At 43.7% G+C, this 14,350-nt stretch overlaps 8 non-coding genes across 8 annotated transcripts; all 8 read right to left on the reverse strand.

Annotated features, from left to right (window-relative positions):
• Positions 1-42: 42 nt before the first annotated feature.
• TRNAG-UCC (transfer RNA glycine (anticodon UCC)) lies at positions 43-114 on the reverse strand. The gene has a single exon. It is a non-coding gene; the product is annotated as a tRNA-Gly (tRNA).
• Positions 115-1,627: 1,513 nt separating this feature from the next.
• On the reverse strand, positions 1,628-1,699 carry TRNAG-CCC (transfer RNA glycine (anticodon CCC)). The gene has a single exon. It is a non-coding gene; the product is annotated as a tRNA-Gly (tRNA).
• A 548-nt stretch (positions 1,700-2,247) lies between these two features.
• Positions 2,248-2,319, reverse strand: TRNAM-CAU (transfer RNA methionine (anticodon CAU)). The gene has a single exon. It is a non-coding gene; the product is annotated as a tRNA-Met (tRNA).
• A 913-nt stretch (positions 2,320-3,232) lies between these two features.
• On the reverse strand, positions 3,233-3,304 carry TRNAG-UCC (transfer RNA glycine (anticodon UCC)). Its single transcript has one exon. It is a non-coding gene; the product is annotated as a tRNA-Gly (tRNA).
• A 1,522-nt stretch (positions 3,305-4,826) lies between these two features.
• Positions 4,827-4,898, reverse strand: TRNAG-CCC (transfer RNA glycine (anticodon CCC)). The gene has a single exon. It is a non-coding gene; the product is annotated as a tRNA-Gly (tRNA).
• A 4,728-nt stretch (positions 4,899-9,626) lies between these two features.
• On the reverse strand, positions 9,627-9,698 carry TRNAG-UCC (transfer RNA glycine (anticodon UCC)). The gene has a single exon. It is a non-coding gene; the product is annotated as a tRNA-Gly (tRNA).
• A 1,512-nt stretch (positions 9,699-11,210) lies between these two features.
• On the reverse strand, positions 11,211-11,282 carry TRNAG-CCC (transfer RNA glycine (anticodon CCC)). Its single transcript has one exon. It is a non-coding gene; the product is annotated as a tRNA-Gly (tRNA).
• Positions 11,283-12,816: 1,534 nt separating this feature from the next.
• TRNAG-UCC (transfer RNA glycine (anticodon UCC)) lies at positions 12,817-12,888 on the reverse strand. Its single transcript has one exon. It is a non-coding gene; the product is annotated as a tRNA-Gly (tRNA).
• Positions 12,889-14,350: the final 1,462 nt, after the last annotated feature.

Raw genomic sequence — 14,350 nt, forward strand, 5'->3', positions numbered from 1 at the left:
TTTAAAATATATCCTGCTTGCAGAATATATAAGTATTTGTACTGCGTTGGCCGGGAATCGAACCCGGGTCAACTGCTTGGAAGGCAGCTATGCTCACCACTATACCACCAACGCCCTCTGATCTTTGCGCTCTCGGTTCTAAACATTAGGACCCTGAGTTCAATGACTATCATGCACCAGCTTCAATGGTGCATTTGGTTTAGATACCAACATGAAAAGCAATAGAAAGTTTTTGTAGAGGGTAAGGAACTGGGATTGAAACCAAGGACAAAGCTGTGCAGAAGAGAAGAATGGAAAGCAGCAATACAAATAATAGATATGAACACATAGAGGCAGCATGGGAAGCAAAGCAGGGAAGAGAAATAGAGAACATTCCATGAAATGCCCAGGAGATAGATAAGAGCAGAACAAAAAAGGGAAGAATGAAATTCAAAGCCTCCACATAAAAGTGTTTGAAGGTCCCACCAGTCATTCATGCTTATTATTGTGTGCCTTTACTTTCAAAGTACAGTGTGGAGCCTTTGACGATCCCTCTCTTGTATTTCAGCAGACACAGATAGTTGAGAAGTCTTTTCTCACATAGCTGGCACAAGCTTGCGCTTTTCCTTGCTGGTAGCGTGGAAATGACAGCTTGGTCCTTGGAAGTAAAATCAAGCAAAATTAGCAGAGGATGGTTTCGATCCATCGACCTCTGGGTTATGGGCCCAGCACGCTTCCGCTGCGCCACTCTGCTCCGTTGTGAAAGTGTTCTTTTTATGCAGATAAGGAGCATTAGGCAGAGTAGCATGGGATTGGTCTGGCTCTCACCTCATTTGCATAAGTATATCCCAAGGCATGCTGGGTGCAGAAAAACTTCATCTTCCCCTCTCACAATCAGTCATAACTGAAAGTCAGACACTCTTAGGCACTAGCCGTTTCAGGCCTTTATCAAGACAGTAGCTCTTGAACCATCTCTCTCTCGCTCTGTGATCCTAGCACTAGCATGCTCAGGATTTGGCTTTACCTTGGAGCCAGAGATATACCCGGTGAGGGCTTGCCCGGTGTGAGGCTTTTGAGCGTTTGGGAGCGTTGTGGACGTTGGACAGGAAACTATGCGAATATGAAGCCTCCAACATTCCTGCTTCAGTGAGTGGTTCTTTCCATGGACATCTGACTCTTGGATTCCTCTCAACTTGCCTTCTGATAAAACATTTTGTGAGCAGCAGTTTCCTTCGACAGCTACAAGGTGGCGCTACATTCAGGTGAGAGCACAAGTATGCACAAAATGTTAGGGACTTTTGCCAGATTTATCGGTGGATCTTGCATATTTTTTTCAGAGGCTAGATATTGCCTAGAAATGCTTTTTAACATAGAGATGCTGGAGTTACAATGTCTGGTCGGGCCTCAGCCCTTCCATTGTTTGCCCACTGTAACAAATTTATTACCAGCACATGTGTGTTGTGACTCTGCTTTATGAAACTTATCATATATTAGGACAATGTATGTAGCAGAAGGTGCGATTGAGATGTTTGCCCACGTATTTGTTTATTTTTTTATATATGGCTGATTAATCTGTTCGTGAAATTTCCATTTTGTGACATGTTGCATTACAATATATCCTGCTTGCAGAATATATAAGTATTTTCAGTGCGTTGGCCGGGAATCGAACCCGGGTCAACTGCTTGGGAAGCAGCTATGCTCACCACTATACCACCAACGCCCTCTGATGTGTTAGCTCTCGGTTCTAAATATTACGTTGCAGAAATCAATGACTATCTTGCACCAGCTTCAATGGTGCATTTGGTTTAGATACCAACATGAGAAGCAGTAGAACGTTTTTTGCAGAGGGTAAGGAACTGGGGATTGAAACCAAGGACAAAGTTGTGCAGAAGAGAAGAAATGAAAAGCAACAGTACAAATAGTAGAAATGAGCATATATAGGCAGCATGGGAAGCAAAGCAGGGAAGAGAAAGAGAACATTCCATGAAATGCCCAGGAGATAGATAAGAGCAGAACAAAAAGGGAAGAATGAAATTCAAAGCATGCCCAGAAAGTTGTGTGAAGCTCCCATCAGTCAGTCATTTATGGTTATAATTGTGTGTCTTTACTTTCAAAGTACAGGGTTGTACCTTTCACGATCACTCTTGTATTACACAGACACGAATAGTTGAGAAGTCTTTTCTCACATAGCTGGCACAAGCTTGCACTTTTCCTTTCTGGCTATGTGGAAATGACAGCTTGGTCCTTGGAAGGAAAATCAAGCAAAATTAGCAGAGGATGGTTTCGATCCATCGACCTCTGGGTTATGGGCCCAGCACGCTTCCGCTGCGCCACCCTGCTCCTTTGTGAAAGTGTTCTCTTTATGCAGATGAGGAGGCATTCAGAGAAGTGACGTGGGATTGGTCGGGCTCTCACCTCATTTGCCTAAGTATATCGCAAGGCATGCTGGGTGCAGAAAATCTTTATCTTCCCCTCTCACAATCAGTCACAACTGAAAGTCCAGACCCTCTTATTCACTAGCCGTTTCAGGCCTTTAACAAGACAACAGCTCTCCGACGCTCTCTGTCTCTCTCTCTCTCTGTGATCCTAGTGCTTGCATGCTCAGTATTTGGCTTTACCTGGGAGCCAGAGATCTACCCGGTGAGGGCTTGCCGGTATAAGGCTTTAGAGCGTTTGGGAGCGTTCGGTACATGAGAGGACGTTGGACTGGAAGCTATGCAAATTTGAAGCATCCAAACTTCCTGCTGCAGTCGGAGGCTCTTTCCATGGACATCTGCCTTTTGGATTCCTCTAAACTTGCCCTCTGATGAAACATTTTGTGAGCTGCAGTTACCTCCGACGGCTACAAGGTGGTGCTACATTCAGGTGAGGGCACAAGTATGCACAAAATGTTGGGGACTTTTGCCAGATTTATTGCTGGATCTTGCATATTTTTTTCAGAGGCTAAATATTGCCTAGGAAATGCTTTTTAACATAGAGATGCTGGAGTTAAAATGTCTGGTCGGGCCTCAGCCCTTTCATTGTCTGCCCACTGTAACATATTTTTTTACCAGTACATGTGAGTGGTGACTCTGCTTTATGAAACTTATCATATATTAGGACAATGAATATAGCAGAAGGGGCGATCGAAATGCTTGCCTACATATTTGTTTATTTTTTATATAATGGCTGATTAACCTCTTAATTATATTACCATTTTGTGAAATGTTGCTTTAAAATATATCCTGCTTGCAGAATATATAAGTATTTGTACTGCGTTGGCCGGGAATCGAACCCGGGTCAACTGCTTGGAAGGCAGCTATGCTCACCACTATACCACCAACGCCCTCTGATCTTTGCGCTCTCGGTTCTAAACATTAGGACCCTGAGTTCAATGACTATCATGCACCAGCTTCAATGGTGCATTTGGTTTAGATACCAACATGAAAAGCAATAGAAAGTTTTTGTAGAGGGTAAGGAACTGGGATTGAAACCAAGGACAAAGCTGTGCAGAAGAGAAGAATGGAAAGCAGCAATACAAATAATAGATATGAACACATAGAGGCAGCATGGGAAGCAAAGCAGGGAAGAGAAATAGAGAACATTCCATGAAATGCCCAGGAGATAGATAAGAGCAGAACAAAAAAGGGAAGAATGAAATTCAAAGCCTCCACATAAAAGTGTTTGAAGGTCCCACCAGTCATTCATGCTTATTATTGTGTGCCTTTACTTTCAAAGTACAGTGTGGAGCTTTTGACGATCCCTCTCTTGTATTTCAGCAGACACAGATAGTTGAGAAGTCTTTTCTCACATAGCTGGCACAAGCTTGCGCTTTTCCTTGCTGGTAGCGTGGAAATGACAGCTTGGTCCTTGGAAGTAAAATCAAGCAAAATTAGCAGAGGATGGTTTCGATCCATCGACCTCTGGGTTATGGGCCAGGCACACTTCCGCTGCGCCACTTTGCTCCGTTGTGAAAGTGTTCTTTTTATGCAGATAAGGAGCATTAGGCAGAGTAGCATGGGATTGGTCTGGCTCTCACCTCATTTGCATAAGTATATCCCAAGGCATGCTGGGTGCAGAAAAACTTCATCTTCCCCTCTCACAATCAGTCATAACTGAAAGTCAGACACTCTTAGGCACTAGCCGTTTCAGGCCTTTATCAAGACAGTAGCTCTTGAACCATCTCTCTCTCGCTCTGTGATCCTAGCACTAGCATGCTCAGGATTTGGCTTTACCTTGGAGCCAGAGATATACCCGGTGAGGGCTTGCCCGGTGTGAGGCTTTTGAGCGTTTGGGAGCGTTCGGGACGTGAGTGGACGTTGGACAGGAAACTATGCGAATATGAAGCCTCCAACATTCCTGCTTCAGTGAGTGGTTCTTTCCATGGACATCTGACTCTTGGATTCCTCTCAACTTGCCTTCTGATAAAACATTTTGTGAGCAGCAGTTTCCTTCGACAGCTACAAGGTGGCGCTACATTCAGGTGAGAGCACAAGTATGCACAAAATGTTAGGGACTTTTGCCAGATTTATCGGTGGATCTTGCATATTTTTTCAGAGGCTAGATATTGCCTAGAAATGCTTTTTAACATAGAGATGCTGGAGTTACAATGTCTGGTCGGGCCTCAGCCCTTCCATTGTTTGCCCACTGTAACAAATTTATTACCAGCACATGTGTGTTGTGACTCTGCTTTATGAAACTTATCATATATTAGGACAATGTATGTAGCAGAAGGTGCGATTGAGATGTTTGCCCACGTATTTGTTTATTTTTTTATATATGGCTGATTAATCTGTTCGTGAAATTTCCATTTTGTGACATGTTGCATTACAATATATCCTGCTTGCAGAATATATAAGTATTTTCAGTGCGTTGGCCGGGAATCGAACCCGGGTCAACTGCTTGGGAAGCAGCTATGCTCACCACTATACCACCAACGCCCTCTGATGTGTTAGCTCTCGGTTCTAAATATTACGTTGCAGAAATCAATGACTATCTTGCACCAGCTTCAATGGTGCATTTGGTTTAGATACCAACATGAGAAGCAGTAGAACGTTTTTTGCAGAGGGTAAGGAACTGGGGATTGAAACCAAGGACAAAGTTGTGCAGAAGAGAAGAAATGAAAAGCAACAGTACAAATAGTAGAAATGAGCATATATAGGCAGCATGGGAAGCAAAGCAGGGAAGAGAAAGAGAACATTCCATGAAATGCCCAGGAGATAGATAAGAGCAGAACAAAAAGGGAAGAATGAAATTCAAAGCATGCCCAGAAAGTTGTGTGAAGCTCCCATCAGTCAGTCATTTATGGTTATAATTGTGTGTCTTTACTTTCAAAGTACAGGGTTGTACCTTTCACGATCACTCTTGTATTACACAGACACGAATAGTTGAGAAGTCTTTTCTCACATAGCTGGCACAAGCTTGCACTTTTCCTTTCTGGCTATGTGGAAATGACAGCTTGGTCCTTGGAAGGAAAATCAAGCAAAATTAGCAGAGGATGGTTTCGATCCATCGACCTCTGGGTTATGGGCCCAGCACGCTTCCGCTGCGCCACTCTGCTCCTTTGTGAAAGTGTTCTGTTTATGCAGATGAGGAGGCATTCAGAGAAGTGACGTGGGATTGGTCGGGCTCTCACCTCATTTGCCTAAGTATATCGCAAGGCATGCTGGGTGCAGAAAATCTTTATCTTCCCCTCTCACAATCAGTCACAACTGAAAGTCCAGACCCTCTTATTCACTAGCCGTTTCAGGCCTTTAACAAGACAACAGCTCTCCGACGCTCTCTGTCTCTCTCTCTCTCTGTGATCCTAGTGCTTGCATGCTCAGTATTTGGCTTTACCTGGGAGCCAGAGATCTACCCAGTGAGGGCTTGCCGGTATAAGGCTTTAGAGCGTTTGGGAGCGTTCGGTACATGAGAGGACGTTGGACTGGAAGCTATGCAAATTTGAAGCATCCAAACTTCCTGCTGCAGTCGGAGGCTCTTTCCATGGACATCTGCCTTTTGGATTCCTCTAAACTTGCCCTCTGATGAAACATTTTGTGAGCTGCAGTTACCTCCGACGGCTACAAGGTGGTGCTACATTCAGGTGAGGGCACAAGTATGCACAAAATGTTGGGGACTTTTGCCAGATTTATTGCTGGATCTTGCATATTTTTTTCAGAGGCTAAATATTGCCTAGGAAATGCTTTTTAACATAGAGATGCTGGAGTTAAAATGTCTGGTTGGGCCTCAGCCCTTTCATTGTCTGCCCACTGTAACATATTTTTTTACCAGTACATGTGAGTGGTGACTCTGCTTTATGAAACTTATCATATATTAGGACAATGAATATAGCAGAAGGGGCGATCGAAATGCTTGCCTACATATTTGTTTATTTTTTATATAATGGCTGATTAACCTCTTAATTATATTACCATTTTGTGAAATGTTGCTTTAAAATATATCCTGCTTGCAGAATATATAAGTATTTGTACTGCGTTGGCCGGGAATCGAACCCGGGTCAACTGCTTGGAAGGCAGCTATGCTCACCACTATACCACCAATGCCCTCTGATCTTTGCGCTCTCGGTTCTAAACATTAGGACCCTGAGTTCAATGACTATCATGCACCAGCTTCAATGGTGCATTTGGTTTAGATACCAACATGAAAAGCAATAGAAAGTTTTTGTAGAGGGTAAGGAACTGGGATTGAAACCAAGGACAAAGCTGTGCAGAAGAGAAGAATGGAAAGCAGCAATACAAATAATAGATATGAACACATAGAGGCAGCATGGGAAGCAAAGCAGGGAAGAGAAATAGAGAACATTCCATGAAATGCCCAGGAGATAGATAAGAGCAGAACAAAAAAGGGAAGAATGAAATTCAAAGCCTCCACATAAAAGTGTTTGAAGATCCCACCAGTCATTCATGCTTATTATTGTGTGCCTTTACTTTCAAAGTACAGTGTGGAGCTTTTGACGATCCCTCTCTTGTATTTCAGCAGACACAGATAGTTGAGAAGTCTTTTCTCACATAGCTGGCACAAGCTTGCGCTTTTCCTTGCTGGTAGCGTGGAAATGACAGCTTGGTCCTTGGAAGTAAAATCAAGCAAAATTAGCAGAGGATGGTTTCGATCCATCGACCTCTGGGTTATGGGCCCAGCACGCTTCCGCTGCGCCACTCTGCTCCGTTGTGAAAGTGTTCTTTTTATGCAGATAAGGAGCATTAGGCAGAGTAGCATGGGATTGGTCTGGCTCTCACCTCATTTGCATAAGTATATCCCAAGGCATGCTGGGTGCAGAAAAACTTCATCTTCCCCTCTCACAATCAGTCATAACTGAAAGTCAGACACTCTTAGGCACTAGCCGTTTCAGGCCTTTATCAAGACAGTAGCTCTTGAACCATCTCTCTCTCGCTCTGTGATCCTAGCACTAGCATGCTCAGGATTTGGCTTTACCTTGGAGCCAGAGATATACCCGGTGAGGGCTTGCCCGGTGTGAGGCTTTTGAGCGTTTGGGAGCGTTCGGGACGTGAGTGGACGTTGGACAGGAAACTATGCGAATATGAAGCCTCCAACATTCCTGCTTCAGTGAGTGGTTCTTTCCATGGACATCTGACTCTTGGATTCCTCTCAACTTGCCTTCTGATAAAACATTTTGTGAGCAGCAGTTTCCTTCGACAGCTACAAGGTGGCGCTACATTCAGGTGAGAGCACAAGTATGCACAAAATGTTAGGGACTTTTGCCAGATTTATCGGTGGATCTTGCATATTTTTTCAGAGGCTAGATATTGCCTAGAAATGCTTTTTAACATAGAGATGCTGGAGTTACAATGTCTGGTCGGGCCTCAGCCCTTCCATTGTTTGCCCACGGTAACAAATTTATTACCAGCACATGTGTGTTGTGACTCTGCTTTATGAAACTTATCATATATTAGGACAATGTATGTAGCAGAAGGTGCGATTGAGATGTTTGCCCACGTATTTGTTTATTTTTTTATATATGGCTGATTAATCTGTTCGTGAAATTTCCATTTCGTGACATGTTGCATTACAATATATCCTGCTTGCAGAATATATAAGTATTTTCAGCGCGTTGGCCGGGAATCGAACCCGGGTCAACTGCTTGGGAAGCATCTATGCTCACCACTATACCACCAACGCCCTCTGATGTGTTAGCTCTCGGTTCTAAATATTACGTTGCAGAAATCAATGACTATCTTGCACCAGCTTCAATGGTGCATTTGGTTTAGATACCAACATGAGAAGCAGTAGAACGTTTTTTGCAGAGGGTAAGGAACTGGGGATTGAAACCAAGGACAAAGTTGTGCAGAAGAGAAGAAATGAAAAGCAACAGTACAAATAGTAGAAATGAGCATATATAGGCAGCATGGGAAGCAAAGCAGGGAAGAGAAAGAGAACATTCCATGAAATGCCCAGGAGATAGATAAGAGCAGAACAAAAAGGGAAGAATGAAATTCAAAGCATGCCCAGAAAGTTGTGTGAAGCTCCCACCAGTCATTTATGGTTATAATTGTGTGTCTTTACTTTCAAAGTACAGGGTTGTACCTTTCACGATCACTCTTGTATTACACAGACACGAATAGTTGAGAAGTCTTTTCTCACATAGCTGGTACAAGCTTGCACTTTTCCTTTCTGGCTATGTGGAAATGACAGCTTGGTCCTTGGAAGGAAAATCAAGCAAAATTAGCAGAGGATGGTTTCGATCCATCGACCTCTGGGTTATGGGCCCAGCACGCTTCCGCTGCGCCACTCTGCTCCTTTGTGAAAGTGTTCTGTTTATGCAGATGAGGAGGCATTCAGAGAAGTGACGTGGGATTGGTCGGGCTCTCACCTCATTTGCCTAAGTATATCGCAAGGCATGCTGGGTGCAGAAAATCTTTATCTTCCCCTCTCACAATCAGTCACAACTGAAAGTCCAGACCCTCTTATTCACTAGCCGTTTCAGGCCTTTAACAAGACAACAGCTCTCCGACGCTCTCTGTCTCTCTCTCTCTCTGTGATCCTAGTGCTTGCATGCTCAGTATTTGGCTTTACCTGGGAGCCAGAGATCTACCCGGTGAGGGCTTGCCGGTATAAGGCTTTAGAGCGTTTGGGAGCGTTCGGTACATGAGAGGACGTTGGACTGGAAGCTATGCAAATTTGAAGCATCCAAACTTCCTGCTGCAGTCGGAGGCTCTTTCCATGGACATCTGCCTTTTGGATTCCTCTAAACTTGCCCTCTGATGAAACATTTTGTGAGCTGCAGTTACCTCCGACGGCTACAAGGTGGTGCTACATTCAGGTGAGGGCACAAGTATGCACAAAATGTTGGGGACTTTTGCCAGATTTATTGCTGGATCTTGCATATTTTTTTCAGAGGCTAAATATTGCCTAGGAAATGCTTTTTAACATAGAGATGCTGGAGTTAAAATGTCTGGTTGGGCCTCAGCCCTTTCATTGTCTGCCCACTGTAACATATTTTTTTACCAGTACATGTGAGTGGTGACTCTGCTTTATGAAACTTATCATATATTAGGACAATGAATATAGCAGAAGGGGCGATCGAAATGCTTGCCTACATATTTGTTTATTTTTTATATAATGGCTGATTAACCTCTTAATTATATTACCATTTTGTGAAATGTTGCTTTAAAATATATCCTGCTTGCAGAATATATAAGTATTTGTACTGCGTTGGCCGGGAATCGAACCCGGGTCAACTGCTTGGAAGGCAGCTATGCTCACCACTATACCACCAACGCCCTCTGATCTTTGCGCTCTCGGTTCTAAACATTAGGACCCTGAGTTCAATGACTATCATGCACCAGCTTCAATGGTGCATTTGGTTTAGATACCAACATGAAAAGCAATAGAAAGTTTTTGTAGAGGGTAAGGAACTGGGATTGAAACCAAGGACAAAGCTGTGCAGAAGAGAAGAATGGAAAGCAGCAATACAAATAATAGATATGAACACATAGAGGCAGCATGGGAAGCAAAGCAGGGAAGAGAAATAGAGAACATTCCATGAAATGCCCAGGAGATAGATAAGAGCAGAACAAAAAAGGGAAGAATGAAATTCAAAGCCTCCACATAAAAGTGTTTGAAGGTCCCACCAGTCATTCATGCTTATTATTGTGTGCCTTTACTTTCAAAGTACAGTGTGGAGCCTTTGACGATCCCTCTCTTGTATTTCAGCAGACACAGATAGTTGAGAAGTCTTTTCTCACATAGCTGGCACAAGCTTGCGCTTTTCCTTGCTGGTAGCGTGGAAATGACAGCTTGGTCCTTGGAAGTAAAATCAAGCAAAATTAGCAGAGGATGGTTTCGATCCATCGACCTCTGGGTTATGGGCCCAGCACGCTTCCGCTGCGCCACTCTGCTCCGTTGTGAAAGTGTTCTTTTTATGCAGATAAGGAGCATTAGGCAGAGTAGCATGGGATTGGTCTGGCTCTCACCTCATTTGCATAAGTATATCCCAAGGCATGCTGGGTGCAGAAAAACTTCATCTTCCCCTCTCACAATCAGTCATAACTGAAAGTCAGACACTCTTAGGCACTAGCCGTTTCAGGCCTTTATCAAGACAGTAGCTCTTGAACCATCTCTCTCTCGCTCTGTGATCCTAGCACTAGCATGCTCAGGATTTGGCTTTACCTTGGAGCCAGAGATATACCCGGTGAGGGCTTGCCCGGTGTGAGGCTTTTGAGCGTTTGGGAGCGTTGTGGACGTTGGACAGGAAACTATGCGAATATGAAGCCTCCAACATTCCTGCTTCAGTGAGTGGTTCTTTCCATGGACATCTGACTCTTGGATTCCTCTCAACTTGCCTTCTGATAAAACATTTTGTGAGCAGCAGTTTCCTTCGACAGCTACAAGGTGGCGCTACATTCAGGTGAGAGCACAAGTATGCACAAAATGTTAGGGACTTTTGCCAGATTTATCGGTGGATCTTGCATATTTTTTCAGAGGCTAGATATTGCCTAGAAATGCTTTTTAACATAGAGATGCTGGAGTTACAATGTCTGGTCGGGCCTCAGCCCTTCCATTGTTTGCCCACTGTAACAAATTTATTACCAGCACATGTGTGTTGTGACTCTGCTTTATGAAACTTATCATATATTAGGACAATGTATGTAGCAGAAGGTGCGATTGAGATGTTTGCCCACGTATTTGTTTATTTTTTTATATATGGCTGATTAATCTGTTCGTGAAATTTCCATTTTGTGACATGTTGCATTACAATATATCCTGCTTGCAGAATATATAAGTATTTTCAGTGCGTTGGCCGGGAATCGAACCCGGGTCAACTGCTTGGGAAGCAGCTATGCTCACCACTATACCACCAACGCCCTCTGATGTGTTAGCTCTCGGTTCTAAATATTACGTTGCAGAAATCAATGACTATCTTGCACCAGCTTCAATGGTGCATTTGGTTTAGATACCAACATGAGAAGCAGTAGAACGTTTTTTGCAGAGGGTAAGGAACTGGGGATTGAAACCAAGGACAAAGTTGTGCAGAAGAGAAGAAATGAAAAGCAACAGTACAAATAGTAGAAATGAGCATATATAGGCAGCATGGGAAGCAAAGCAGGGAAGAGAAAGAGAACATTCCATGAAATGCCCAGGAGATAGATAAGAGCAGAACAAAAAGGGAAGAATGAAATTCAAAGCATGCCCAGAAAGTTGTGTGAAGCTCCCATCAGTCAGTCATTTATGGTTATAATTGTGTGTCTTTACTTTCAAAGTACAGGGTTGTACCTTTCACGATCACTCTTGTATTACACAGACACGAATAGTTGAGAAGTCTTTTCTCACATAACTGGCACAAGCTTGCACTTTTCCTTTCTGGCTATGTGGAAATGACAGCTTGGTCCTTGGAAGGAAAATCAAGCAAAATTAGCAGAGGATGGTTTCGATCCATCGACCTCTGGGTTATGGGCCCCGCACGCTTCCGCTGCGCCACTCTGCTCCTTTGTGAAAGTGTTCTCTTTATGCAGATGAGGAGGCATTCAGAGAAGTGACGTGGGATTGGTCGGGCTCTCACCTCATTTGCCTAAGTATATCGCAAGGCATGCTGGGTGCAGAAAATCTTTATCTTCCCCTCTCACAATCAGTCACAACTGAAAGTCCAGACCCTCTTAGGCACTAGCCGTTTCAGGCCTTTAACAAGACAACAGCTCTCCGACGCTCTCTGTCTCTCTCTCTCTCTGTGATCCTAGTGCTTGCATGCTCAGTATTTGGCTTTACCTGGGAGCCAGAGATCTACCCGGTGAGGGCTTGCCGGGTATAAGGCTTTAGAGCGTTTGGGAGCATTCGGTACATGAGAGGACGTTGGACTGGAAGCTATGCAAATTTGAAGCATCCAAACTTCCTGCTGCAGTCGGAGGCTCTTTCCATGGACATCTGCCTTTTGGATTCCTCTAAACTTGCCCTCTGATGAAACATTTTGTGAGCTGCAGTTACCTCCGACGGCTACAAGGTGGTGCTACATTCAGGTGAGGGCACAAGTATGCACAAAATGTTGGGGACTTTTGCCAGATTTATTGCTGGATCTTGCATATTTTTTTCAGAGGCTAAATATTGCCTAGGAAATGCTTTTTAACATAGAGATGCTGGAGTTAAAATGTCTGGTCGGGCCTCAGCCCTTTCATTGTCTGCCCACTGTAACATATTTTTTTACCAGTACATGTGAGTGGTGACTCTGCTTTATGAAACTTATCATATATTAGGACAATGAATATAGCAGAAGGGGCGATCGAAATGCTTGCCTACATATTTGTTTATTTTTTATATAATGGCTGATTAACCTCTTAATTATATTACCATTTTGTGAAATGTTGCTTTAAAATATATCCTGCTTGCAGAATATATAAGTATTTGTACTGCGTTGGCCGGGAATCGAACCCGGGTCAACTGCTTGGAAGGCAGCTATGCTCACCACTATACCACCAACGCCCTCTGATCTTTGCGCTCTCGGTTCTAAACATTAGGACCCTGAGTTCAATGACTATCATGCACCAGCTTCAATGGTGCATTTGGTTTAGATACCAACATGAACAGCAATAGAAAGTTTTTGTAGAGGGTAAGGAACTGGGATTGAAACCAAGGACAAAGCTGTGCAGAAGAGAAGAATGGAAAGCAGCAATACAAATAATAGATATGAACACATAGAGGCAGCATGGGAAGCAAAGCAGGGAAGAGAAATAGAGAACATTCCATGAAATGCCCAGGAGATAGATAAGAGCAGAACAAAAAAGGGAAGAATGAAATTCAAAGCCTCCACATAAAAGTGTTTGAAGGTCCCACCAGTCATTCATGCTTATTATTGTGTGCCTTTACTTTCAAAGTACAGTGTGGAGCTTTTGACGATCCCTCTCTTGTATTTCAGCAGACACAGATAGTTGAGAAGTCTTTTCTCACATAGCTGGCACAAGCTTGCGCTTTTCCTTGCTGGTAGCGTGGGAATGACAGCTTGGTCCTTGGAAGTAAAATCAAGCAAAATTAGCAGAGGATGGTTTCGATCCATCGACCTCTGGGTTATGGGCCCAGCACGCTTCCGCTGCGCCACTCTGCTCCGTTGTGAAAGTGTTCTTTTTATGCAGATAAGGAGCATTAGGCAGAGTAGCATGGGATTGGTCTGGCTCTCACCTCATTTGCATAAGTATATCCCAAGGCATACTGGGTGCAGAAAAACTTCATCTTCCCCTCTCACAATCAGTCATAACTGAAAGTCAGACACTCTTAGGCACTAGCCGTTTCAGGCCTTTATCAAGACAGTAGCTCTTGAACCATCTCTCTCTCGCTCTGTGATCCTAGCACTAGCATGCTCAGGATTTGGCTTTACCTTGGAGCCAGAGATATACCCGGTGAGGGCTTGCCCGGTGTGAGGCTTTTGAGCGTTTGGGAGCGTTCGGGACGTGAGTGGACGTTGGACAGGAAACTATGCGAATATGAAGCCTCCAACATTCCTGCTTCAGTGAGTGGTTCTTTCCATGGACATCTGACTCTTGGATTCCTCTCAACTTGCCTTCTGATAAAACATTTTGTGAGCAGCAGTTTCCTTCGACAGCTACAAGGTGGCGCTACATTCAGGTGAGAGCACAAGTATGCACAAAATGTTAGGGACTTTTGCCAGATTTATCGGTGGATCTTGCATATTTTTTCAGAGGCTAGATATTGCCTAGAAATGCTTTTTAACATAGAGATGCTGGAGTTACAATGTCTGGTCGGGCCTCAGCCCTTCCATTGTTTGCCCACGGTAACAAATTTATTACCAGCACATGTGTGTTGTGACTCTGCTTTATGAAACTTATCATATATTAGGACAATGTATGTAGCAGAAGGTGCGATTGAGATGTTTGCCCACGTATTTGTTTATTTTTTTATATATGGCTGATTAATCTGTTCGTGAAATTTC

This window comes from Lissotriton vulgaris, chromosome 9 (genome assembly GCF_964263255.1).
Source record: "Lissotriton vulgaris chromosome 9, aLisVul1.2, whole genome shotgun sequence".
In the NCBI taxonomy this organism is placed as follows: domain Eukaryota; kingdom Metazoa; phylum Chordata; class Amphibia; order Caudata; family Salamandridae; genus Lissotriton; species Lissotriton vulgaris.